Source organism: Heterodontus francisci, chromosome 5 (assembly GCF_036365525.1).
Source record: "Heterodontus francisci isolate sHetFra1 chromosome 5, sHetFra1.hap1, whole genome shotgun sequence".
In the NCBI taxonomy this organism is placed as follows: domain Eukaryota; kingdom Metazoa; phylum Chordata; class Chondrichthyes; order Heterodontiformes; family Heterodontidae; genus Heterodontus; species Heterodontus francisci.
The window spans coordinates 169,629,233-169,654,014 of NC_090375.1; positions in this window are offsets into that span (position 1 = coordinate 169,629,233).

The following is a 24,782-nucleotide window of genomic DNA, read 5'->3' on the forward strand; positions in this document are numbered from 1 at the left end:
AGCAGTGTCTAACACTGAGAAGCATTTTGTTCCAAATTGAAAGACAGAGAGCTTATTCCAGTCTTGCACCTGGTGGTGAGCACTTAATATCATGCATGCTAAAGCTCTCAAACAGTGTCTTTTCAAGCCACTCGTTCAACAAGCAGACCTTGGTACTCTGATCTCCACTTGCATAATCAAGTCAGAAGGCTCAACAGAGGCAAAGTCCTTCAGTGGCGAACTGCACTATTACCAGAAGTCAAAGAGTTTTTACATTCACGTAGTGTCTTCCATACAAAACTGGTAAGTGGCAAATGTCCATTTCCTCTGTAATCTCATGAATCTGTCACCACAAGGGAAGAAATAAGTTGCTGTCTTCACTGATGAACTGTAATCATTCCTTTCAATTTAAAGGTGCATTCACATTATAACTGTAGCACTGAAGCAAAGTGCTTTTACTTTGGGTCAACTTTCAGTTCTAGTGTGAATGCAGTCTGAATCTGGCAGTAACGTCTAACTTGACATCAGAGTGAAGAGAAGTGAGATTCCCTGTTGAAGATATTCTCACTCCACTTCCAGCCTTGACCCTCAATTTACATTCGACTGACCTAGGCTTAAGTCTGGAAATAAAAATCGGGAGAGATTTATAGTAGGCAGCTGAATCGATATCATCCATTTTGCACTATCATCTAAAGTTAAAATGGCCCCCTTAGTGTCATAGCAAAGCCAATATTGCTTTTTATCAACACTAAAATTATAGCATATTGTACCATAATGATGCAGCTATACTGGGGTCAGACCTGATCTAACTGAGGGATGCTGTTATGTTACATGCTTTCAGGGAAACCAAATCAAATTCCTTGGGCCTGTCACTATGTGGATCGAATTTCAGTGCCATTTAAAGCAAGTTTTAGAAAGTGCTTGGGTTGTCTGCCAGCCCTTCTGGTCACATAATAAGCTTACTGCAGTCTCTTCAAACTTTTGAGAAAGCGAATGCTCTCAACATGTTAAAAATGTAGCACTGTAAGCATACATCGGCAGAGGTCTCACCAGGGGACACAACTGACCCCAGTGCTCTGCATTCATACAGGAAAAACTGGCCAAAAAGGTTTCTCCTTTTGATTACTGTCCTAAAATCTCTATTTTTTTTCTTGAAGCATTTATACTGACTGCTTCAAGTCTGCAACTCTCTTTTCCTTTGGTTGATAAGTTCTACATAACCTCCCTCCTTATTTTTAACTACATGGTACTTACTGTGTCCCTGGTATTTGAATTGATCGTCATCATGAACAATTTGCCTGGGTTGACTTTGTCAGTTCTTTCACAATCTTGAAAGCTTAATGTAGGTCACATTGGAGTCACCAATATTTCTAATAAAACAAGCCCAGTTTTCTTAATCTTTCTTCATGCCTTAAATCTCTGGCATTCAAAAACATACAAATCAGTCATATTTTCTGATTGGGTCATTTCTATGTGTGCAGTTCGTCTCTTCCCGTAGAACATTTTAAAGAATGGACATAGGAACAGGCTAAAAGATATGTGTTTGAACTGACTGTGAGGATTTACAGGAGTATGGGCCCATTATTGTTTGTCTAGGGCAACATAGGGACCAATGGGACTGACATTTTTTTAAAGCTTTTGTAAGAAAAACTTTAAAAGCCCAACAGATTGTCCAGGGTTAGGGTATCAAATAACACAAATTTTAATGATTTTGGTTAACATGTATAAATCTCACAATAACTAACTTCAGGTAGACTGCTGCGAAGGTGTGTTAGCATTTCAATGTGGTATAATACAACACGGTGCAATGCTGGTGCACACCTGGCATTTCACATCAAGTGATCTTGATCTTGGGAGGTTGTCACCAGGTGTCAAGAGGAGGCCAAACATCTCCACACTGAAGGAGGTAAATAAAATAGGGTAAATCTTGCTGAGTCTCATGCCCCTCCCAGTGGTCAGTAGTAGAAAAGCAATTGCAACGTGTGGGAATTAGGTCACTATCCTGTCCTTGTGCTTGAGGGCATAAAGTGCATTTGGCAGCAGGAAACTAGATGAGCGGCAGTCAGAACATCATGAGTTGTAGAATTTGACAGCTCCCTGTTCACTTCATGCTATGTACAAGATTTCTGCCCTGATTGCTGCTCCTGTCTTGGTGGTATTCTCCTTTAGACAGATTTTGTGAGAGCTTTGTAAGAGAGCCAAATGTTCTTCAACTCTGGGCAGAATGAGGCAGCCCGCAATTTCCCTATTTCCCACCCAATGCTAAAAGTGTTCATTTAAAATGGCTGTTAAAGGTCACCAAAGTTAGTGCCAATCAAGAATCTTCCATTGTCAGATCGGAGGTTGATTTCAATGCTATGATCACTATAACAGGATTTCAAACATGAATAAAGAAGACATATCAAGGAGATCAGAGCCATCAGACTTGGACTACTCACACCCACCATTATGCCATCAACCATATTTACAAGCCTAGGTACGGAATGGCAAAGGAATATTAGCTATGCCTTTTAAAAAGTAACAGCAATACTTAAAAATTCTTGCTCAATTGTAGAAGTGGGGAGACCAGAAAGGAGAACATTGAAAAACTCCAACTTTAGGTGATAAAAGGGTAGGTTAAGATTTCATGACTAGGGGTGAGGAAGGTGGGGGAGGACATGGATGATATCGTGAAGTTGATAGGACTTGTTCTTAGTGATAGATTGAACATAGGGGGAAAGCTGAGTTTTGGGTTGAGCAATATTCCAAGATTCTAGTCTAAGCCTGTGTTGCCAGTTGGGGAAGATGATGGAGCAGAGGCCAGAGCTGTATAGGTTTTACAGGAACTGAAGGTGATATAATTCAGCTGGATGTCAGATAGGGAATCTGAGAGCAAATTGATGGAGGAGGTGGAGAAGGTGGAACTGAGTATTACCAGCACATGAAAGCTGATCTTGCACATCCAGATTATATCAATCATATGTAAATGATGAAACAGACACCTAGGATGGAAAAATGGGATGCATCAGAGATGCCATTTCACAGTTTGAGGCACTGTAATGTCTATAGTGTGACAGGCAGGAAGCAGGAGAAAGCAGTGCCATGACGGTGGACTCTGGTGGAGAAAGAGCTGATGGATGCAAAGTGGTTAACAATGTTAACAGCAGAAAGATAGAAGAGGAAAGGAGGATCACTAAGCCACAGTTGTAGTCACCTAAGATGCTACTCATGACATTACCCTGTGGTGTTTTGATGTTGTGGGCAGTATGGAAGCCTTCACTGGGGGGCTTTGGACAAGGATTTTGACTTTTCCCTCCTATTGCAAATTACATAATTTTTTCAGTGGTGTTTTTTTTCCCCAGCCATTGGATAAATTGAATGATACAATTCCCAATCTTCCTCACTTGGCCAAACACAGAGTCCTCAGGAGAGTGGAGACATTGATTTTCACACTTGGCTGCTGTTTGAATACCAAGAGTAAGATCTGAGCACTGCTTAAATAAACAAAATTGTTTATATGATAATTAGACAAGGCAGCTTGCCCTCAGACAACCAGCTACCAAAGTCACAATTGGGCTGTATCTAACTGAGTCATTGAGAAGATTGACAAATCTGAGCTTGCATAGATACCAGCATGATTATAGTGTGTCCTCAATGCCTTGCTGTACGGCAGCGAGGCCTGGACAACGTATGCCAGCCAAGAGCGACGTCTCAATTCATTCCATCTTCGCTGCCTTCGGAGAATACTTGGCATCAGGTGGCAGGACTATATCTCCAACACAGAAGTCCTTGAAGCGGCCAACACCCCCAGCTTATACACATTACTGAGTCAGCGGCGCTTGAGATGGCTTGGCCATGTGAGCCGCATGGAAGATGGCAGGATCCCCAAAGACACATGGTACAGCGAGCTCGCCACTGGTATCAGACCCACCGGCTGTCCATGTCTCCGCTATAAAGACGTCTGCAAACGCGACATGAAATCGTGTGACATTGATCACAAGTCGTGGGAGTCAGTTGCCAGCATTCGCCAGAGCTGGCGGGCAGCCATAAAGACAGGGCTAAATTGTGGCGAGTCGAAGAGACTTAGTAGTTGGCAGGAAAAAAGACAGAGGCGCAAGGGGAGAGCCAACTGTGCAACAGCCCCGACAAACAAATTTCTCTGCAGCAACTGTGGAAGAGCCTGTCACTCCAGAATTGGCCTTTATAGCCACTCCAGGCGCTGCTTCACAAACCACTGACCACCTCCAGGCGCGTATCCATTGTCTCTCGAGATAAGGAGGCCCAAAGAATAGTAAATAGAACTGATCACTCAGTGCACAAGTAACAGATTAAATCTATCGAACAGTTGGCGTGGTGTGCTATACATTGCATTATTTAAGCAAGGAAAGTGCTGCCATATTAAAAAAAACGTTTGCTACATGTAAATCAGTTCTTAAAACATCTTAGTGTGGGGCCATCCTTCTGCAGAAAAAGAGTAGTGTCCAATACTGTACAGTAATGCAGCGGATACAAATCAGCACCATGGCACATTGTTATGAATTCTTCCGTTATCACATGAGACGCTGTTTGATAGGACACAGCCACTTTAATCAGAAACAATTATTGCTGCTATTCCCATGCTTACTCCTTCCAACAGATACACATAGCTTGACAGACTACTGGGTGGAGCCGAGGCATAAATATTGTATAAGGTTACCGTCTGGATGGCAAACTGTTTCATTTCCTCTGTGGTATCTATCCCTCATGAGAAACTAAAAGGAGAAACGCTGATGGAAATCCATTGGCTAATCACATTGCTTATTTTTCTGAGTGCAGACTTTTACAAAATAGATGGAACCAGAATTACACGATTGAATAATGTGCATACTGCCCACTGCCTGTTACCGTAACTTAGCATTGCAGGCTGTATGAGAAATGGTTCTGAAAACTAGATATATTTACTGATGTACTATGCATTGTTACAAATCAAAACAATGCATCAGGTGCACATATTATCACAATGAAGATGATGTATCAACTACAATTTTCCAAGGCTCTGCCGGCAGCAGGGAGCTTGGCTGGCAGCCTTTGCACCTTTTAGGATTGTGCGATGGGCAATATGGAGCTAAAACATAATCTTGCCGTGCTACCAGCTTGCGCAAACATCATTTAAATATTTCAAATCAAGTCCTGCGCTGAATCTTACAACTTTGGCTGAGGCTCTACACACAGCATGCTCTTCACCCAGTGGGCGCTTTGGGGTCCTGACAATTAAACTACTCAGGTAGGCTACATAAAGGGAGTTAGCTCACTGGCTGCCTGCATCTGGTAGTCGGGGGTGAGCCAATAATGATTTTTGTCCCCTAATGATCTATGTTCATACAAACATGTGTAATTGATGGGCTGGAGATGACCAGCTGCTCCGTAAAGCCTGCTTCACACCCATGGGCCAGGATTTTAAGTGGCACTCCTAATGGTGGGATCGGAAGTTGGCATAACTTCCGCTTCTGCCATTTTTCACATATCTCCTGCAATTCTACATGTAAATGAACGATATGGCAACCGGCATGGGAGACACGTGCAATCATGCGGCGGAGCTGGCCTTTCATTAGTGGAACCCACTCACTCGGTCAAGCATCACTGAGTGCCATGGCCATAAAGCATTGTGTTTCAAGCTTCATGGAGCAGCAGCCTGTGTGTTATGTAAGTCTCTTCAGAGTTACAAAATTAAATCTGTAACTTATTTGTAACTGCTCTTTCCATTGTTACGATCAAGTGAGGAGGGATCGAAGGGCTTCCTTCTTTTCCCTCTCCTTGTTTGACCACAACAGGTTTAATTCTTCCTTAAAGTGAATGTACTGGTCAATTTAGTAGGGGTTTGATTACTTACTTGCTATGATCATAACAAGAACCAATCGGACAGGTTTTCTTCAGTAGACAAAGAGAGATTAACTTTACTGTACTTAAATCAAACTAACAAAATAATAAACAATGTGCCAACTTTCACTCACACACCCACACACACACATTAGAGATTTGCACACACACAAATAGTTTACAGAGTGGAGAAAGGTAGATTGGTTGAACTGAGTCCATAAAAAAAGGTATACAGTCTGTGAAGTTTAGTGATTCAGCTGGCGTCTAGCTGAATTTGGTGGTCCTGAGGCTTTTAGCTAGATAGATAATTTGTTCGATACGTCTCTTGGAGACAGCGATGCAGATGATTTTCTCCAATGGGGTTTCTGATTGTAGCCAGAGTATGCAAAGGTGGTCAGTCAACAAGCAGTATTTGAAAGCTTTCAAGCTGAAATGGAGAGAGAGAGAGAGAGAGAGAGAGGACCTCCCACTTAGGTCTGCATATATCAGAGTCCATTTTCTTCTCCTCTGCTGCAGAGAAAACACCATCTTAAAACCACAGATGGGGAGGGGCTTGTCACATGACAGTCACTCAGTCATTCAAACATAGCAGTTAGCAATATTTCTCTGCTTGCTGAAAGAACAGGTTGTGCTTTTAAACTTCCTGGGTCTTGGTTCTTGCTGGGGACTGAGTACCCATTTCATCTCCCTCCTCACAAGCATTGCAGTGTAGGATACAGTGTTGCAAAGTAGGTGAGCATGCTAAGATTTTCTTTTGAAAATGGCTTTAAAAAAGTTCAGATCTCCAGTCAATGGATTGAAGAAAATTACCACTCAACAAAACACATTGGTGTAACACCTTCTGTAATTTTTCAAACCCATCACTTTTTTTCACTGCAGCAAGAGGAAAGAAAATGTCAGCCAGCTGTCAGCGTCCCACTCCACAGTTTAGTGATGCCTCCCTGCAGGTTCTCCTCCAGGCTGTCAAGGAAAGGCGGGAGGTCCTCTTCCCTGCAGATGTAGTCAGAAGACCTTTCTGCCTGGCCAAGGTGGCCTGGATCGGTGGCATGGCGAACCTGGGTTCAGTGTCGCAAACATATCAATGCCTTGCTCAGATCAGTGAGGGTAAGTGGTCTTGGCGAAGCTGTTCCATTGTTTTTCTCCCTTGCTCTGTGTCTTTAAGGCAGAGGGTAGACAAGGCATGCAGTGGAATGCACGAGGAGCCTTGATGCTACACACTTACTGATTGTATGCAAAGTTGAAACTTGGCATTGTTGATGTGCTTGGATGTGTCGTGCAAAAGCCAGTCCTGTATGAGTAATGTTGATGCATGTAGACAATGGTTGTGATGTATCATTTGACATGTCATTAAACTTTCACTGTCTCCTGCAGGATAAACACACCCACAATCACTGCGAGCAGGCAAAGACAGGTGAAGGTGTTCCAGCCAACAGGGTGTTGGCACCAGCTGAGGAGGAGGTGTCAGAAATAGAAAGAGAGGAGTGAGTCAGGGCAATCGTAGATGGCAAGGCAGGATCCACAAGGCATAAGGATGAAGTGTCATCTGTGCTCTGGCAGCCATATGTGCACACCAAAGGAAAGCGTGTGAACTCATGTCCAGCTGATGCTTCTTGTTCCTCTGTTTGTGTCTCCACTGCAGGTGTCCACACTTGAGTCACAGAATGCTGCGAGGTCAAGAGTTTTCCTCTGGGGAGGAAGATGAAACCATGCCCCAGAGGGCGTACCATCACCTGCCTCTTCTTCCACCTCCACTAGCACAGATACATCCACAAGATCCATGGGGGAGTTTAAGATTGGAATCTAGGGCACAATGTGGTGTGCGTGACACAGATAGGTCCCAGCAGCTGAGAGAGCATGTGCCAGCTGGGTCCCCTGATAATCGGAGGACTGCTGGGGCCAAGGCCCTTGCTCAGCCCCACACTGATGATGATCCTCTGTTTGTTGCTATGAGATGTCTGCTGGATGTGCAGCAAAGCCATGTGGAACATATGTAGGAGATGCCTGAGGTCATGTGTGACTTTACGAGTGCCATGGAGGAGTCCACGCAAGCCATGGCGTTTGCTATGCCTCAGGCAAATAAGCGTATGGCTTCCTCAGTCGAGAATTTGCCGAGTCCGTGGCGAGTCTGGTTGAGCACTTGAGCTATGTGTACTCTGACCGCACTCCATCGCTGTAGCCATGGGCTCCATGCAGCAGAGTCTAAGTGAGAGGGGGAGAAGGAACCTGGACCTCCCTCCGGGTGCTCCTTCCCCTCAGAAAGACAGGCAGCTGCCATTATGCACCAGGACAAAGGAGGAGCGCATGTCAACTGCCCCAGGACCTTCCTCTCAGGACACCCCTAGGGTAAGCGGCATCTCATCTTCACCCCCGACATTGATCCCCTTACCTCCAGCAGGCGAGCACACATGGAATACTCAAGCATTAGTGCTGGAGACCCCAAGATGGATGGAGCAATCAATTCCCCATTTCTCCAAAGGATGCCTGCCACTGTCATCCCCAGCAATTGGGTAATCACTGAGGAGATGCCTCCACCTCAGCTGCTAATGTTGGGGTAGCACCTAGAAGTAATGGTAGAAAATGTAAAAAATAAACAGTTCTGAACACGAAGATGGCACGGATGCTGTAAATATTGTGCGCCTATTGCAGAAGTTTAAATACATATTTATTTACTTTAATAATTGAGGCACTCCTGTAAATCATTTGCTTTGTTTCAGTTGAAAAGGAAAATGTTTGTTGGAGGCGTATGGCAGGAACACATTGATGCTTGCAAAGCATTTCGGAAAGTGTCCAGTGTCCATTTATCATTGTTATTTGAGCCTTTGGCCTTCAATGATGGTTGTTCGTTGCTTCACCACCAACATGCCTTACATTTGTGGTTCTGTGGTCACCCCCTTACTCTCCTTGCATTGGGATGTTTTTGGTTCCATCGTAGCCCTGAGAAGATTTGATCTGCCAATCACATCAAAGTGCTGCAACGCTGTAGCTTCCTCCATGTGTGAATTCATGCATTGCTGCAGGACAATATTTCCCTGGAGATGCAGATCGCCTTTAACGAAGTTGATAGAATACAGGCTGTTAGGCACATCTCCACTACAGGTTCATGTGCTGTTGTCAGAAGAGCCGTTCTTTTTGATTACAGCAATGAGTAAGACCTCAGACATAGGTAAACGTATTTGGAGAATTTTTTTTCTTCTCCCAATGTTCCTTGATGGAGGGGCTTAACATTTGCTGAAACTTGCAAATATGAGGTTGTCCCAAATGTCCCTTTCAAGTCTCTCCATACCTATAACGGGATTGTTTGCAATGTTGTCTTCCTCCTCACCCTCTTCATAGTCACCCTCATCTGAGGAGGACTGGTGTTCGTTCAGTTCCTCTGCCTGCAGAGAGTTGCTGTGTCTAATTTCCAGGTTGTGCAATACACAGCAGACAATAATTATTCATGAGACCCTTTGTGGTATGTACTGAAGAGCCCCTCCAGACCAGTCAAGGCAGGGGAATCGCATTTTCAGCAAGCCAATGGTATGTTCAATGATGGCTCTGCTGGATGCATGAGCAGCGTTGTATTGCACTTCAACTGTGCTTTGGGAATACCGCACTGGCGTCATCAACGATGTACATTCGGGTAACCCTTGTCCCCCGGGACAAAATTGTCCACTTCGGCTGGTTCATCAAAAACTCCTGGTAGCTGTAAGTTCCTCAACATGTGTAAGTCATGACAACTCCCTGGGAAACATGCACAAACATACATGATTCTTCTCCTGTGGTCGCAAACCAGTTGCATGTTTAAAGAGTGGAAGCCTTTGCAAGTAACCAAGACAGCAGGCTGGTCCCAGGGAGCTCTAATGGCCACAACAATAGAGTTGATCACCTCTTGCACTCTAGGGAACTTAACGATGGCCGTGAAGGCTGCAGACCTTGCTGCCTGGCTGTCCTCGTCTATAGGTAAGTAGATGAAATCATTGGCACAACGAAATAGTGCATTGGTCACCTCTTTGATACACCTATGGGTTGCAGACTGTGATATGCCACATATGTCGCCTGTTGACCCCTGGAAAGCCCCACTAGCAAAAACATTGAGTTTCGCACTCACCCTGAGGGCAACTGGCATGGGATTCCTACCAAACTCAAACGGTTGCAGGTCTTGCCGCAGGATCATACAAATTACTGTGACCAATTCGCATGACATCCTTAGGCGTCTCTGGCATTGCCTCTCTGACATTTAAAGATAATTTGTCCTTGTCCTGAGGATGTGATGAAGTGCCAGTGCCCGTCTTCGATAATGCCATTTCTGGATGTTATCATTCGGAATATCCTCATCTTCTTCTGCCTGTTGTTGCCATTCAGCCATCATGAGTTGAGGGACAAGAGCCCCCCTTAGTCACTCCCTCTGCTCTTCTTCCCGTGGTAGGAGACAAATTGGATGTATGAGATCCATGTCGCTGCAGCTTTTCACATAGTGAAATGAGCAAAGCATTCCAATCTAGCCTTCTGTTGTCAGTCAGCTGAACCATCGAGGCAATGCGCAGTTCTCTTTTCTGTGCCTTAAAATTGTAGCCAGGTGGAAAACACACCCACTATCATTTGTCTCCTCTCACTCTCTTTGCAATCCCTGAATGGCCACGTGGGTTGCATTCTTGTTCGAGGAAATGGTGTGTGTACAATTTAAGGCAAGTCTCCCCACCTTCCAACCTTCTCCTGCAACCTTCCAGCCTGCACCCATCACCCTTGATGCACCCAATGTAAGCTTAACCCTTCTCTCTGTAACCATTGAACCTCCCCCCATTACCTTGGACAGTGTCATTATCAGTTTATTCATTCCATCCCTCCCCCTGTTCCTCCTCCTGTTACCATCAACATGCTAACTCTAACCCTTGATGTTCCTCAAATCCACCTTGATGTTATTGCAGAGTTCCGTTCCCCTCCCCAAGAATTTGCTCCACAGGCAGCACTCATCCCTCCTTTTAGACCCCTCATGACCATCTGTTGACTGTAATGCTCAGATCAACCCACCACCCCCACAGCTGCCCACAGCCAGCTTCAACAGCAATAACAACCACTACACACCCTGGACGCTCCGCTGCTCCTTTTTCTCCTCCATGCACCCGATCACCCCACCCTCAGTCCTCCCTGAGTACCCTTCCCTGCTCTTCCATGCACCCGATCAGCCCATCCTTTGTCCTCTGCTCCTTCCTCCCCTGCTCCTCCATGCACATGATCACCTCACCCTTTGTCCTCCCTGAGTACCCTCCCCTGCTCCTCCATGTACAGCCCCCATGCCTTCGCTGCCATTCCCTGAGAAGAATCGCCCTTGTTGGTGCTGAGCCTGGAGCCAAACATCCATTCCAATGTTGGCCTTCCTTGTGCCAATGAGTTAAAGAAAATAAAACAGTGACCTCAGACACAACTGCACAAAGCCACGTGGTGTACGCCACGTTGAAACAAACGTGAACCGGGTGGCACGGGATTACCAGTCGCCACTAACTTAATCTGGCTAGTAGGTATTTGACCTAAGTGTGGGGTAATGAGTATTTATGGTCTGGAAATGAATGCAAAGCAGCAATCCACCACCTTGCGTGTGGAACCCTCTACCGCCACCGACACCACTGACTTAATTTGGGAAAAAATTCCTACCATTGGAAACCTTAAAAAAACAACTCATGCCTGATTAAATCGCTCCGCATGCCACCAAAGTCACACTTGCAGGGCCCATAAAATCACACCCCCCCCCCCCCCCACCCCGTGATGTCCAAAGCATCAAGACTGAACACTGACTAATGAAACGATTTTACATTATCTTTGTTTTAAAATCTTTGTCCTCTCTTTAGTAGTGATTCCATAGGCCTGTGCTGACAAAAAGCACAGGCCTTTGAATTAGGCTCGAATTGTGTAGCTCCCTCTGTAACAACATTCCAATTGTGCTGCTTCACAACATTCCGCAGAACATTATTGATGATACCTACGTGGTAATCCGGGCCCCACAAAAAAAGCTATCTCATTCATGAACCACAAGAATTCCATCCTATCAACATATCAGTCGTCAGTGGCCAATAACGAAACTGAAGGTGGATGCAGAAGTTTCCATGACACTATTCGAAGAAGAGTAAGGAGAATTCTCCTGTTCCCTGGCCAACTATCATCCCTCAGCCAATGCCTAAAAATTAATGATCTGGTCATCTATTTCATTACTCTTTATGGGACCTTGCTGTATGCAAATTACCAGCCATATTTCATAAATTACAACAATGACTACACTTCAAAAGTAAATAGCTATAAAGCACTTTGGGATCCCTGAGGTCATGAAAGGCATTACATAAATACAAGTATTTCTTTTTTTTTCTTTCTTTAATAGATCTGGACCGAACCAGTGGATGCATGCAACTTCAGAGTTATGGAAGAATGTATTGTAAGTGGGGAGGACAGAGGAGTTATTGTATTGGGTTTGGACACTCCATCCAAATATTTTAATTAAGGGTCCATACCTGAAATGTTGGGAATAATTTTCACTTTTAACACCTGTGTGGTAATCTAGTAGAGCCAAGTGCTCACCCCTTGTGAAGCCTGCATGATTTTCATCCCACTGAATTCAGGGGCGGCACAGTGGTTAGCACAGCAGCCTCTCAGCTCCAGGGACCTGGGTTCAATTCTGGGTACTGCCTGTGCAGAGTTTGCAAGTTCTCCCTGTGACCGTGTGGGTTTTCGTCGGGTGCTCCGGTTTCCTCCCACAGCCAAATACTTGCAGGTGATAGGTAAATTGGCCATTGTAAATTGCTCCTACTGTAGGTAAGTGGTAGGGAATATGGGATTACTGTAGGGAGTCGAAGAGACTTAGTAGTTGGCAGGAAAAAAGACAGAGGCGCAAGGGGAGAGCCAACTGTGTAACAGCCCCGACAAACACATTTTTCTGCAGCACCTGTGGAAGAGCCTGTCACTCTAGAATTGGCCTTTATAGCCACTCCAGGTGCTGCTCCACACACCACTGACCACCTCCAGGCGCGTATCCATTGTCTCTCGAGATAAGGAGGCCAAAGATAAGTATAAGTGGGTAGTTGTTGGTCGGCACAGACTCGGTGAGCCGAAGGGCCTGTTTCAGTGCTGTATCTCTAAATAAAAATAAAATAAAAAATTGGGAAGGTCCTATAATGGGCAGGCAATCTGCTCCGCCAGATTACTGCTGTGAAGGTGAAGATTATACCTGTTGACTTCTCTTTTCTTACCACAGATGCTGCTTGACCTGCTGTGGTTTTTGCTGTATTTTCTTCTTTTGTTTCAGATTTTCAACAACTGGCCTTTCTTTGCGCATTATAAATGATGTTTGCTGGAAATGTAAAGAAAAAGGTACAGATTTAGGTAATGGATTGAGTAAATCATTCTCTTCTGCTATAAGGTTTTTGTTGCCACCTGCTTTTGCTGTAGCAAATGTATTTCGTCCCATCATAATCTGATTAATGTTCAATACAATCGTGCCCAAAATTAAGATGGGAACCTGACCTTGCTCTCAGCTGCAATCTGTGGACCCTACTCCATTAAAAGTAGGGCTAGAAATTGGGTTACCTCTATTTTTGGTTGTTTTCAAAAATTTGCAACATGCCCACATCCGTTCAGATCAAGCTGGAAAATATCCAAATTTGGTGGACCCACCTCATCAGAATGATTGTGGTATCTGACCGAGCAGGTCCTGCATGTTTTCTTTCTTCTTCTTAACGCTGCTGGCTGCCTCTGCACTCAACAGGGAGCCCAGTAATATTGTTCACAAACCATGTGGTGCAGCTGGCCTGCTTTTCTTAAAGGAGGGCTGTCCCTCTTAAAGGGAAGCTGCACTGAAGAATATTGCTGCAATCTAAATGATGGCAAAGTGAACATCAGGGCAGAGAAAGGATTTCAGGGTGAAGGATGTGGTGCCAGAGGTGGTGGTGGAGATGGGCTGAAGGAGAGACAACATAGTTTTGTAGGAGACCAGGAGGCACTCAAGGACAACTCTCAGAAGGGAGTGGGAGTCGGTGGCCAGGGAAATCAACATCCACTGCTCATGGATTTGCCCACAAGAAGTCTAATAACTTTCTGCTTTCAGACACCTAATAACTGCTGCCTGCCGAGCCACAGCAGCCCAAGAAGGAGGACAGAGAGCAACTGCACATTAATAACAGGGAGGCTCCATCACTTGATCTGACGCAGCCACCAACTCAGATACTGGTACTGCAAGTAGCTTGGAGGCAAGTATAGAGTTGGGATCAGAACCTGGTGAGTCACCTGAGCACGGGTGGACTGCTGCCAGGCTAGAGGAAAGGATGGTTCATTTGCCAGCTCACCGGAGGGTGCGGTCGCAGATGTGTTCTGTAGCAGATGAGGACCTCAATGGGGTAGCATACAGGATAGTGCTGATGGACATGTGCACTAAGATGCTGGGTGCATTGGCTGGCCTGTCAGACAGCCTCCTGTCACTGTGAAGGAACATGGGAGACTCAGGCAGAGGGCAAGGTATAGAGTTTGCCCTCTCCGCAGCCTATGCTCCATCTCTCTGTCGTGCTGCAGACCCAAAAGAAATTCAGCTACAGCACCCATAACTGTTGCAGCCTTTGTGTTGACAGGTCATCTACTCTTCTGCCATCCCTGTGAGTATGAAGCGACACTCTCTGTCAAATCTAAGAACTCATGACAATACCTTCCAAAAACACTCCAGAGTCCTTCCAGACACTTTGCAATAGAAAAAAAAAATCATCTTTCCAGCAATTCGGGTGATTGGTCCTTTAAATAATTCAGAGAGCTCATCATGCTGTAGAACACTTGTTGTTTGCAGAATTATCTACAAATTCATTGCCAGGACTTGCATTGCCCAAATTAGGAATCCTAGCATCACATCAGCTGGTTAGTCTGTGTGATGTCAGGACAGCATCAATTCAAGGATTTCCAGTATACGCTGGGGATGGCCCTGAGTGCAGCCTTCTCCTGACAGAGAGCCATGTGGGCTGCCTAGGAAGTGGCAGATGACACAAAGCACCCCATAAAAGCAGCAACACTGCACAAGGAAATTTCTAGCTCTATAATTGTCTATACCTCACACAATTACTTTTTCAAATGCTGGTGTTTTGGTTTATATGTTGCTGATATATGAACGAATGGGAATTGGATGAGAAGACAGTGGGGATAGATCTGGAAAGAATAAATCAACTCATTCCAACTTTTCTGCTAGCTTGGTGGACAGTGCAGAGAACCTATCCCTAAATGACAAGATTCTTAATGACATATAGGACTAGGTAATCTATAGATCTAGATACACAAGAGCTTAGAAGTGAGGTTAATGGGATCTATAAAGCTTTATTTGAAGTTATGAAAGGTTTGTGAGGGTAAATAATGAAAGATTGATTTCACTGGTTGGTAAATTGGTAACATCAGGCATAGACTCAGGATTTCCACAAGAAGATCAAAAGGGAACTTTTTTTTTACATGGAGAATTATTACGAACATGAAAATCTTCATCGCAAGTAGCTTTTGAGGCAGAAACTATACTATCATTTAAAAGGGAATTTGATATGTACTTGCAAAGGAAGAATATTAAAGAATCAGATGAAAGGACAGAGAAATAGGACTAGAATAGATGGGGTAGATTTTCAACTTGCCACCTGGGTATAAATCTGGCACTAGTGTCTGCCACCTGTTATAGAAACTGTTTGATGGTGATTTCCATCGGTGCGATGAGCTGAATTATGTCCTTCTGTGCTGCAATTTTGTGGATTTTTGATATTCATCCCAGCTTTAAATAGAGAAATGTCCTTTCACCCTCCCAAATAAGGAAAGCAAATTTGGGTGACACACAGGCAGCCCTTAGTTTTGATTTCATGGTCTTCTAAATGTGCATATTTATTTAGACGATTCATGTAAAGTGGTAAGTAATATTGGAAGCCAATCAGGGATCAAAGCAGTTTGTGAATAATTTGCATTTGCTAGTGATCATTATTGTCACCCATATGTTCAGCTAAAAAATAAAATATATTATTCCTCTATGTGTGAACATTACGTTCATTCCACTGGCTCATTGATATTGGTAGGAGCAAGTTTGGTGGCAACACTAGAAGGTTGCATAGGCACCAAAAATAACCTGCCTGCAGATTGAAACTGAGTTAACCTTCAGTGGTAGACTTGTTACTCTGGTACTGAGCCTGACAGCTTCACAGTCCACTAGAGAACTGCTGATAATTAAATAGCCAGCCCAGCTCATTAATTGGGAATGGAGGATTAAGCTTGTCACTGGGAGCTGTGATTCTTCCCCGTTAGTTCAAGATAAACCCATGCCCACCTGAGAGGGCAAACAGGGCCTCGGTTTAACTTTTCATTCTAAAGATGGTTCCACCAATAGTGCAGCACTCCCTCAGTACTGCACTGGAGTGTCAGCCTAGATTTTATGATCAAGTCCATTCAGTTGGACTTGAACCCACAACCATTTGACTTAAGAGGCAAGAAAGGTACCAGTGAGCCATGGCTGACACAAAATTATCCCAGTTTGCCAATGATACAAAACAGGAAGAAAAAGGATGTGGCAAGCAATTTGCAAAAACACACATAGAGGCTTTTCCTGCAGGGTATCATAGTGTTCAGGGAGTAGTGCCTTAAAAGAAGCAAAAACATCAGGTGTTTGAATACTATTTGGCGTTTTTGGACATTTCCAACATTGTGTGTAAATATTAACAGCAAAAAAGTAAGCATTTGACTGCTTCAGTCAATGCGACCTTCAATAGCTGATATTTCATGAAAAAATTATGAATGTTTCCACAGGCTGAAATGCTAACAACCAGAACTGGAGTTACTTTAACAACAAAGTAGCATGTACAATCGCATTAAAAAATGATTCATAGCCTTTTGGAAAACGGACCAAGTGCCTCCTTTAGGCTACCCTTATTGTATATTACCAATGCCAGTGGATAGGAAGCTCAGCATCGCTGGGTTCATTGAATAATAACCACAGAACACATAAACCTCCACAGCGAGCAAGTCTATCAGGAGAGAGATAGCTAGGGAGGAACATTGTCTTATGAAGGTCAGACTCACAGGAATGGAGGTGGCTGAGATGTGCAATTTGATAAAAGAAGCTGCAGAGGCAATTTGTACAGAATTTCTTGTGGCAGTTAAACCTGAGCGGGTTGCGACACATACTTGCAACATTATTTGCCATGGCATGGAAAGTTCCAAGACATTCACATGAACTTAACATAAATTAATCACTCCTCTGGCCACTGCTGTATTAACAATGTCTTTAATTTATGACATACACAAGTACATTAAATTCAAGCAGCAACTTGAATAGAAGCAGTTTTTTTTTTCAAAATGGCCAGGTTTCCTAAAGAGTAATAAAAACAAAAAATGCTGGAAATACTCAGCAGGTCTGGTAGCATCTGTGGAGAGAGAAACAGAGCTAACATTTCAGATCAGTGACCCTTCAGCAGAACTGGCAAATATTAGAAATGTGAAAGGTGTTAAGCAAATAAAATGGGGGTGGGGCAAGAAATAACAAAAGAGAAGGTGTTGATAGGACACAGTTACAGAGAATAACTGACCAGAAGGTCATGGAGCAAAGGCAAATGGTATGTTAATGGTGTGGTGAAAGAGAAACCGTGAGTACTGAGAGGGTGTTAATTGACAGAAAAATGAACAACCCTGGTCCCAAGCACAAACATGAAAAAAAAGTGGGTAGGCACAGTAGAAACAAACTAAACAAGGTAAACTAAAAATAAAAAGGGGGGTCTGTCATGCTCTGAAATTATTGAACTCAATGTTCAGTCTGGCAGGCTGTAATGTGCCTAATCGGTAAATGAGGTGCTGTTCCTCGAGCTTGTGTTGATGTTCACTGGAACACTGCAGCAATCCCAGGACAGAGATGTGGGCATGAAAGCAGGGGGGGTGTGTTGAAATGGCCAGCAACCAAAAGTTCGGGGTCATGCTTTCGGACTGAGCGGAGGTGTTCCACAAAGCAGTCACCCAATCTGTGTTTGGTCTGCCCAATGTACAGGAGACCACATTGTGAGCAGTGAATATAGTATACTAAATTGAAAGAAGTACAAGTAAATCGCCGTTTCACCTGAAAGGAGTGTTTCGGGTCTTGTATAGTGAGGAGAGAAGAGGTAAATGGGCAGGTATTACACCTCTAGCGATTGCAGTGGAAGGTGCCGTGGGAAGCGGACATGGTGGTGGGGGTAATGGAGGAACGGACCAGGGTGTCGTGGAGGGAACAATCCCTTCGGAATGCTGACAGAGGAAGGGAGGGGGAATATGCATTTAGTGGCATCACGCTGGACGTGGCGGAAATGGCGGAGGATGATCCTTTGGATGTGGAGGCGGGTGGGGTGGAAAGTAAGGACAAGGGCAATCCTGTCACGGTTCTGGGAGGGGAAGGGGTGAGGGTAGAGGTGGGGAACTGGGCCAGACACGGTTTAGGGCCCTCTCAAGCACAGTGGGGGGGAATCCTCAGATTTTTTACGGGTAAAAATTCAGAAAGCTGTTTTCTCCTGGATTGGAAAAGACCTCTCTCCTGTCTGCTCTCATCTCGCTTTCACCAGCTTCAGAAACTATTGAAGACATATGAACCCCAAGAGAGAAATGTCTCCTACAGTGAATAAGGTATAAGAAGAATACTGGGCCCCAACGAAAAGCAAGACTACCTACAATCAAGGACCCTACAGTGAGCTTGAAACATAGTAAAAAACCCCTCTTCAGAGATTGCATTAAACCTCTCCATTCTAATTTCCTTCTGCTCTTTTCGGTCCCTATTTGCATGTGTGGGCATGTCATATATCTGTAGGTGTTAACCATATTAGAGTTTAAGTTTAAGGTTTAATAAAAATCACTTTTCTTCTTTAAACCTAAGAAACCCTGGTCTGCTCATTTCTTTGCCTTATAATTGGAAAGCTGTGAACAAGGATTCACCAAAGGGGGAGCTCAGTGTGTTTAAAATTAAACCCTGTTACAATAAGACCTGGCAAATACAGTAAAAGACTCCTAGACACCTTTCTCACCTGGTCGTAACAGCGATCAATGGTGGAACGATTCAAATCGGGGATGCGAAAAGGTCACAATTGGAGGAGCACCACGATCTCAAAGATTTTTAGGACTATAGGAGGTTACAGAGATAGGGAGCTGTGAAGTCCTAGAGTGATTTGAAACCAAACATGGGGATTTTAAAATTGAGGGATTGCGAGATAGGGAACCAACATAGGTCAGCATGCCCAGGGGTGTTGGGTGAACAGGACTTAGTGTGAGTTAGGACACGAACCACCGAGTTTTGGATGAGCTCAAATTTATAGAGGCTACAGGATGGGAAGCTGGCCAGGAGAGTATTGGAATAGTCGAGTCTATTGGTAACAAAGGCATTGATGAGGGTATCAGCAGCAGATGAGCTGAAGCAGGGGCAGAGACAAGCAATGTTACAGTGGTGAAAGTAGGAGGTCACGATGACAGAGTAGATATGGGGTTGGAAGCTCATGCCCTGTCAGAAGATAAGGTTTCACACTCGCAGTTTAGACCATCCTCAATATCTTTCTTAATCTAGTTAACATTGGTCAGGGCTTTTAGCTTCGCAATCGTACAATATCATTGGCTTAATTTCCTGTGTGCATTATTTTCCATGCACTGTTTAACTCGTTTGTCTAAACTCCTGTTATGCCCTCTTAATGCAATTTTTAATGGAAACAGGTTAAATCACTTATTACTTAGCATAAACCAACTATTGGGGTGGCACAGTGGTTAGCACTGTAGCCTCACAGCTCCAGCAACCTGGGTTCAGTTCTGGATACTCCCTGTGTGGAGTTTGCAAGTTCTCCCTGTGACCACGTGGGTTTCTGCTGGGTGCTCTGGTTTCCTGCCAAAGACTTGCAGGTTGATAGGTAAATTGCTCCTAGTGTAGGTAGGAGAATTGAGGGAATATGGGATTAATATAGGATTAGTATAAATGGGTGGTTGATGGTCAGCGCAGACTCAGTGGGCCAAAGGACCTGTTTCAGTGCTGTATCTATCTAAGTATTTTTCTGCTTGTTGAAGTGGAAAGTAACATCAACTAATATCACTCAATGGTGGATTAATCTGTGTCCCTGAATATACAATGGTCCCAGATTCCTGCATACTAAGTATATACACTTTATGCATGCAGCTTATCTGTTAGAAGTAGCTTAATGCTCAACAGACCAAATAAAACACTGCTTTTATTTATTTTTCTGATGCAATACAATTACATCCTGAAGCATATAAATATAACCTGAGGTTAGTGTGACTTAATATAAGAGATAAAGAGCACAAAGAGAAAACAGAAAATAAATCTTGATTTTTTTCTTCATTTGCGAAATATGTCTAAACTTGTGGCTGCCTTGTGAGAAGAAGAAACTTACAGTTACAGCATAATTCAGGTCCTCGGGGTGTCCCAAAAATGGGTGAGGGATCGGAAGCTGACAATTCCTCCACGGAGCTGACCAGAACCCTCGGAATGGGGAAGGCAATCTGAGGGGGTGCAGCATTATGTGGCCAGCTGACGGCCTGCAGGTTATGGAAAAGCATTTGGGCCATTCTCTGAGTCTCCTGCAGCTATGCCTTGAAGGAACACTGTTTCGGCTGATCAAAACCTGGAACCAATGAGCAAAGTAACACCCATTGGAACTTTGAAAATTGCAGTGGTGTGCCACAATCAGCGCAGGACCGCAATTTAAATATTTAAATAAGGTTCAGGCAAGAGTGCTAGCCGTCTATTCCAAGGTCTACCTCAAAATTGAGTAGGGCTGACTTTCGATGGCCAATGAGCAGGGCATTTTTCAATTTTCAACTGCCTGCTGTCCTTAATTCTAGTGTGAGCGGGGTGGGCGGTCATTGAAAATCATCCCTAATCTGTTTGAGTATAAACCTGGTGCTACAAATTGTTGGACTGTTTCACTTTGCCAGCTAAGGAAGGTCATGTGAATTCCTGAAGAGGGTTTTGCATGTGTGTGAGGCAGAGGTGTCGGAAAAGAAGCAAGATTATTTGTTGAGGAATGAAAGAGATGGATAACTGCAGAAATAAATACATCTATTTGTTTATTACTTTTTGTAACTTTGCTCTGTGGCCTTTTTGTATGTGTTGAATTCCCCTATCAAAAGAAATCAATGGAACATTATTCCCAAAGCAGCCTTGGGATCAAAGTGCCATGAAATTCTTGAAGATAGTGCATAATAAGTGACAGTGGTAACCAGAATTCCAGAATGAATGTTAACAAATTGTCCCTGAAGGTAAATTAAGCTTAGAAGAAATAATTTCAACAACTTAGATGCCGAACACACAATTTCAGTACTATTAGTCAGTGCTGAGTCTAAATAATTATAGGGAATCTAATTGTGAGATGCATATTATTGAAGTTCAAAAGATTCTCTGATATGTCTTAATGAATCTTAAATCTCACATTTATGTCTACAGTCACTGGCATATTTACCAGCTTAGTTGTGAAAAGCTGCCCAAACCCTCAAAGTTAATCATTTAGACTTTAAAGGAGGCCGTTGAAAATTTTTTGCAACAAAGTAATTGCATGTCAAGAAATTATTAAATATTCTGAGATGCATTTATCACTACAATGGTGACAATATTGATTATATATGTGTAAAAAGATTCATAGAACCATGCAGCACAGAATGAGGCCATTTGACCTATCATGCCTGTACTGGCTCTTTGAAAGAGCTATCCCCGAAAATTTTTTCCATTTCAATTATGCAACAAATTCACTTTGATAGTTACTACTGAATCCCCTTCCATCACCCTTTCCGCCGATGCATTCCAGATCATAACAATCCGATTTATGTCATTTTCACAAAGTGCTAATATTTACACTAAGTGCTAATTGAGGTTAATCCACAATTCATTATTATTACAATTCCATGCAAGATAAATAAGAGATGATTGTGGGATGTACTTTGTACAAATCTGACTCAGTATATTATGCATTGTATGCTGCTTTCTAAATATATTGTGTGCCAACACATTTTTGTGTCTATGCAAACAAGCCATTTCAGCTCCAATAGCAATTGTGTTAAGGAAAATAAGTGTTAACATCTCCTTTTGCTGTGTCAACCTTTAATCTGCTTAGCGGTGGAGTAAATTACAAATGAGAATATTGCATAGATGCCGATTTTAGTTCTGTCATTCTCTTTTTGCTGATTTCAGAATGACTGAGAGCTGTCAACAGTACATCTTTTGGGCCTCCTTATCTCGAGAGACAATGGATACGCGCCTGGAGGTGGTCAGTGGTTTGTGAAGAAGCGCCTGGAGTGGCTATAAAGGCCAATTCTAGAGTGACAGGCTCTTCCACAGGTGCTGCAGAGAAATTTGCTTGTCGGGGCTGTTGCACAGTTGGCTCTCCCCTTGCGCCTTTGTCTTTTTTCCTGCCAACTACTAAGTCTCTTCGACTCGCCACATTTTAGCCCTGTCTTTATGGCTGCCCGCCAGCTCTGGCGAACTCCATACAGTCTGCAAAAAGAGGTATCCCTTAGGATTTTGAGACATCACTTTAGATTTCATTGAGTGATTTGACACCTACTGTTTTTGTGAATTTAAATTTAATAAGCAAATGTTTTATGATCCATATGATAAAACAGGATTTAAAGTGTCAGCCAACATTAATTCTGCCCTGGTATTATTTGATCTCACTGCAATGTATGTAAAACCACGTACAATTAAATAGCTTTTGGTAAGGTGGAAACGTGAATCCTGCAACTAGATTGCTACATGGTCATTTTATTTGCTTTGGTGTTTGCTCTGGGGTACTTGGACTGGCTAGCTATTGGATTCATTTTTTCTTCCTTCTCCATTCCTTGTCCATCAACTATGGACCAGACCAGAGAATTTGTTCTGTATTTTATACTACTTAAAACAGGTGGAAATTGAAACATCAGAAAATAAAAAGCAACTTTCCTGCTTTAACATTGCCAAAAGACCAGCAGAAACCCTGTTTATGGTATTAAATACTTTGACATTGGGTCTATCATTAGCCAGAGGTAGCAAAATGTTCCCTCTCTTTTGGTTTAATAAAGTGCCCTACTCCCCCTCACAGAAGAATGCCAGTGTTGTGCTAATGTGAACTGTTATACTGGGATCATGCTTAGTGGTGTCTTCCAGGACTGACCCCAACAGAGTTTGCAAATCAGCTGGCAGACACCTCCGGTTGAATTTTCCCAGCCCTAGGAGACAGGCTGAGAGGCTGGGGGATAGGGGCGCATAAAATAGCGAGGGAAGGAGGGGGTGGGTGGAGTGCCCATCACCTTCCCGATGCCATTCAACTTTTTTTGGGGGCAAAAAAGGCCAAATATGGCCCACCTGCCCAGAGGCCAATTGAGGCCCTTCTGTGGCCAATTAATGGACACTTAAAGGCCGCATCCTGCCGCCGCTGTCATTTTACCAGCAGCTGGGGAGGTTGCCCAGTAAAACCAGGTGTCCTCCCTGTGGTCTGGGAAATGGGTGACTCCTTCATTGACATTCTGTGGCCCATGGAAGGTCCCCAGCAGCTAAAGGTGCCCCTCTGCAAATACCCCCCCACTGCCCTCAATGACCACCCACCCCACCCGCCTCCCCCCAGCTGGTGCCAGTCCAGCAGACCCCGGCGAGCCTACCCCACTTACCTGAGGTCCAGGGCTCCAGCTCTGGTCCTGGACCCAGGCCACCTGCAGTACCAGCAGTGGCCACTGCTACCAGTGATGCTGCTGGTACTACTGAGCTGCCGGCCCACTGATTGGCTGGCAGGTGTTGGGGATGGGTTCCCCATCCTTAAAGGGATGGGGATCCCGGCAGCTGACAGTTAATTGGCTGCCCACTATGAAATTCAGCCAGAGGTCGCCCCCTGCCTTCCAGCCCATGTCTGGGACTCCCACCATCAGAATAAAATCTCAAGTGCTTCTCTGGTTGCAACCTGAAATTCTAGCATCCATCCACCAATTGTGGGAAGGTTTGCCCAGCTCAATTACATCTTCATCCCCCCAGACCCAATCAGATGACCCAATTCAAGACATTACCTTACATGTCAAGGGACCAGGGTCAGAAAGAGATATAAAACCACAGCTGACAAGGACATTGTTGCTGCAGTTGGGAAGAGTGACCTAGTCAATCACTGAAGACGTGAAGAGAAGTTGTTCAGCAGACCGACCACCTGAAGGCGCGGGATTACCAACTACCAGTACAATGAGTATACCTGTATAATTTAGGTAAAAGGTAAATCAAGTAGTTTGTGAGAGCAAATAGTTTATGTGTCCTTGTTATGTGCCACTGATATCAAGAGAAAGACAAGATTCCACAATATTTGCGGGAAGGTACCTGTGGTAAAATGGTGATCGGCTGGAGTTCAGGCAGGAGACCAGCAAAACCCCTGCAGAATTTCAGTGCCACAATAAGAACTACGAAGTCAGAGCTGCCCAAATGTATTTCACAAAGAAACCATACACATCTAGGGATCCAATAAGACTCTGGTCGCTGAGTTGGAAGAAGAGTGGAATGGAACTACATGCATTAGAATATTTAAATACGAACATAGCAGCTCTAAAAGTAAAAATAACAGAATTTGTGCTGTACATCTGGGGGTGGATTACAGAGATTTGTACTCCCAGCACAGAGCTTTATATGCTAGATGAGGAAGTGGGCAGATCAGAAACTTGAGCTCATAGATCAATATGTCCTGCAATATTTTCCATCCATTAAAATAAAAAGTATGGAAGATCCTGCACATTTACTGATCTGTAGGTCTAAATTCCCTAAAGATACTGTGATGAAAACCCCACCTGCCAAGAATGAGGCACATTAATTTTAAACTCTTACAAGACTGAAAACATGGCTGCATCTAGATTCTAAAAGGACAATGGCTGGAAACATTTGCATTCTAAAAGACAGTTGCCTGGAGAAGACAATGGAACTGCTCCCTGATTTAATTAACCAAATGGATTTTGATCAAAAGACATTGGATGTGTGAAAGTCAGCATTCCAGCCCCCT